The sequence below is a fragment of the Cynara cardunculus genome (assembly GCF_001531365.2).
Source record: "Cynara cardunculus var. scolymus isolate 2C chromosome LG 3, CcrdV1, whole genome shotgun sequence".
NCBI lineage: Eukaryota > Viridiplantae > Streptophyta > Magnoliopsida > Asterales > Asteraceae > Cynara > Cynara cardunculus.
This window is the reverse complement of record NC_037530.1, coordinates 30160293-30164800: the sequence shown is the minus strand read 5'-3', so window position 1 is coordinate 30164800 and position 4508 is coordinate 30160293.

Below are 4508 nucleotides of genomic sequence, written 5' to 3'. Positions count from 1 at the left end.
TCAACCATTGGATTAGATCTACAATCTGAACATTTATAATCACAAAATTGCCATGAGACTTCTCAATAATCACAAAATTGTCACCGTGTAACTTTAGACTATTAGATCATCAGTTTATAAAGTTGATCAATGAACATAAATTGGTTTTACGGATCTCACGAAAAACTTTTGGTCTCACGTGAACTCAACCCTATATATATTAAAACAATTGTGCATATATTTAAACACATTTGAAAACATACTTGCATACATGCACGCATACATGCATACACACATATATATACATATATAATTGTACAAAAACTCTATGAAAAACAGTGGACAACACTTTAACACATAAACACATTGTAAATACACTCACACGTCAATTTAACACCATATTATCTGCTTCAAAATTGAATATTTATTATTTGTTTTTATCAAAGCAATGTATTGGCTCGTTTTTAATCGAATTAATAACCTTCTACCGTCAATCTCGACCCCATTATACCCGAATCCAACATCATAGGCTACTAATAAAGTATCAGAACATAAACTGTACATATAAATTGTACCTTATAACTTATTGATTTCTATTATAACTTGTTACTTCGTTCGTGCTTCAATATCGTTGTAATTCTTGCTTTTTCTTTACTAATCTTGATGATAACGGGGATCGGAGAATGGAGATTTCTCCACTCGAAAATCATCAAGCGTTTGAGTTATACTCATTCTTTTCAACTATCGCCTATAATCAAGGACTCCCATGGACACACACATTTCATTTCAAACATCCACTTTCAATTATGTCACGTTAGTCCTCGAATTTGAATATGTCATATCATTGCGTAACAAAGCCCTCACTTGGACTATCAGTTACATTTACGTATGAAAATTGGCGTGTTACAATAGCAGTAGTCTGTTTTTTTCATGAAATAAGAGTTTTTAACGATAATTTATAAAAAAAAAAAATTCAACTTCAACATTCAGTATAATTTAAAAAATGATTTAAAGATTTATTATTTAACTAGGATTCAATTTGAAAAAAGAAATATGAAAAATGGATCATAGAGAATGTCGGTGTGTTGAGCGATTATGGGGTCATCGATCTTGGTGACCCCATATACCACTTCGGTCTGGTAAGGTATCATACCCGATGGTGGAGACACTTAATTATGTCGTAAACTCTCCATCTTTTATAATATATTGTTTAATATAGATAATAATAATAATAATAAAGTGTTAAATTAAATAATTAAAAGATTGATGATATTGTAGTATATTATATGCTAACAATAATTTATAGTAAGTCAAAGTTAACCAACCTCATCACTCCCCTCATATGTTAAATGCATGTTAAGTAGGATTAGTGATATTAAGTAATGGTCAATTAATCTAACTTTATTATATTAATCAAATCTTCTTAATCGAAGAGGTAAAACGGTCGTCGAGCTATTGAGTTGGTGACTAAGAGGTCGTATACCCGGTTTTAGAAACTTGGGCGACTAAGATCAGACTTCAGAGTGTCGAAAATTTTCCGAAACTGAATACCCCCACTCGAACCAAAATGGTTTCAAATTATTTGGTTTTCAATTCAAATAGTTCAGTTTCAGTTATTCTTTTACTATATGACGGTTAAATCGAATAATAAATTATACCATAATTTGAGCGAATAAAACAATTAACATATGATAAACTGGTTTATATTAAAACTAAAATAATAAGATGTTAAGATGAATTTGATAAAACAATAATAAGAATTCACTACAACAAAACTATGTTTATAGGATGCCACCGGTTTCAAAGCGTCCTAATAGGCTGGTTTATATGACTGAATTTTATATGACTAAAACAGAATGGGTCTAAAAGTGTTGTAATAAGTTTATAAGACGTTTTTGGTCGTCTTAATATGTTTTTTAGAGCACTTTTAATACAAAACGTCTCATTAACTATTTTATAGGACATTTTTAAAAAAATGTCTTATAAACTCATCTTTTTATAAGATACTTGTTTTTATAAGACACTTTTCAAATAGTATCCTATAAAACAACTAATCCGACGCTTCGTATTAAAAGTGTGCTAAAAAACTTGTTAAGACGCTAAAAAAACGTTCTATAAACTTATTACAACACGCTTAGATAAGATTATTTATTTTTTGGTCCTATAAATTTAATCCTATAAAGCAATATATATATAGGTCGCTTTGAAATTGATATTGACCTATAAACCTGATTTTATTGTAGTGATGAAATATTGACATGCCTACTATTGAAATGAATTTAACAAAATAATACACAAAATATTGAAATGAATTTATTTCTTTTGATTTTGATGGGAAAAATCAAATGCATAACGTCTTGTAAAAATCGAAATGGTTCTTTAAGCATTAACCTAAGTCATTTATGAAGGATAAGATATTGTTTTTAAAGCTAAATCTACATTTTTTTTAATCTTTGAGTGGGGTCAAGAGGCCCCATTAGTTTGTATGTGGCTCCACCATCACAGACAAATGTTTATTGAAAAAAGTCATACCCCTCATTTATCTTATCAGATAAGATTTTCAGTTATTAAAATAATATAGTATAAACATTTCATACTCGGTAAACATTTGATAGACATCAACCAACATCCTCATTTACCATTAAGATTTTGGGTTTGTCAAATATCAAAATTTATGGGATGTTTGGTTAGAAGTATTAAGCAGTAATCAATGAGAATGAAAAAGAAACTGTTTGATATTATATAATATAATGCGTTCATTCCCTATAAACCTAAATTTTTATTCCAGATTAAACTGGGGGGATTTTTTTTATTTTCATTCTCATTTTCATTTCACAGCATGAACCAAACAGTCCATTAATTGTTGGTAAAGACCTGCTTCTCTTACCAAATAAATATCTCTTATCCGGTAAGAAACAATAAGGGGACGTTTAGTTCAGATAGAAGAATGAAAAATGGTTTGGAAATAAAATTGACAGAGAATTAAAATAAGAATAAATTTTTATTTTTTTAGTTTAACCTGGAATAAAAATTTTAACTTCTAAAAAATTGGATTTATTATATTATAAAAAACCAAACAATTTATTTTATTTTTATTTCCATTAGATAGTGATTAATACCTCTTAACAAACCAACAAGTGTCTGGTTTTTGGATAAAAAACGGTTTTAAACATTCGTCTAAAAACAGGTGGCAGGGGAGCGTTAGAAGAGTATGACGAAACGATGACGTCATGTGGAGGTCACTGACATCATAATTGGAATGTGCATTCAAGGTGGTGTCGTTTTATAGCGTGACCCTGTCCATGTTTCCTCCTTTTTCACTTTCTTGCTTTTTCATTCAAATTAAATATAAATAAAAACACTTGTCTACTCATGTAATCTAATTCTTTATTTTCTATTTTCTTTTCCTAAAAATATAATATTTGCTATCATTTAAAATAAAAAACAACATTCATCTTACATACAATAAAATATAATTTTATTTTGTTTTAAAATATCCAAAATTACTTATTTACCTATAACAATCAGTATACCATGTTAACTGGTATTTCATATTTAGGGACTGCTTAACATCCTTAAAATATGAGACGAATTAAATCGAAAACTTATATGAAAAATAAGCTCAGTAAATATAAAAATCATCTGATAAAAGAGAAACAGTGCAAGAGTTTACATCAGAAGAATGGATGCTAAACAACGACTTAATAATTTACATTAATTCGAAGTATAGATTACGTTCAGGTGTCACTAAAATCATCAAAAGAATTGCATCTAGTAACTTCATAATTGCACTCGAAAGTGCAAATCCAAAAATGTCTCTATCAGCAAGAATGCCCTATTCATACCTTGGAAGCCCCACCGCTAAGAAAACCTACTATACATGTCATTTAAGGAAAAGTGTAAGACTTAACGCCTAGTAGGAACAAACAGTAATTAAATAGAGCCATAAAACTTTGAAAGATAAAATATAATTTTGATCACGTCGAATATACATTTTAACTCACACTTACCCTTGGAAGAGCATAAAACATCCGAAGATGACGGGGTAGACTCGATTTTCGTTAATCGTAACGGAACACAAAAGTAAGCCACAGTTTAATGTTATATAAGCCTCACTAACGAATAACCAATCATTAAGATCAACCTCATCCAGAGCCTTATAACTTAATGAATTGACAAGCTCAAGTAATCAAGTTTTTTGTCTGTGGAGTTCCCAACATCAACCATATAGGCCCTTACCTTAAGAATTTCATAATTTTAGTTAGGTTGATTCATTTAGAAATTACATTATATGGTCATTGGTTAATGCCCGACTTCGAAGGTCCACATCAAGTTGCCTATTAAGATCCAATGCCTATTTCAAGTTACAGTTAGGAAAACATCCCAACATACTCGTCAAAACCAACTTTTATTGCATTCTAGCCATATATATATATATATATATATATATATATATAATAGATTATATTTTAACCAAATATGGATAATCTTGTACACAAGTTCACATCAAATAGTAAAATCTCCCCAAA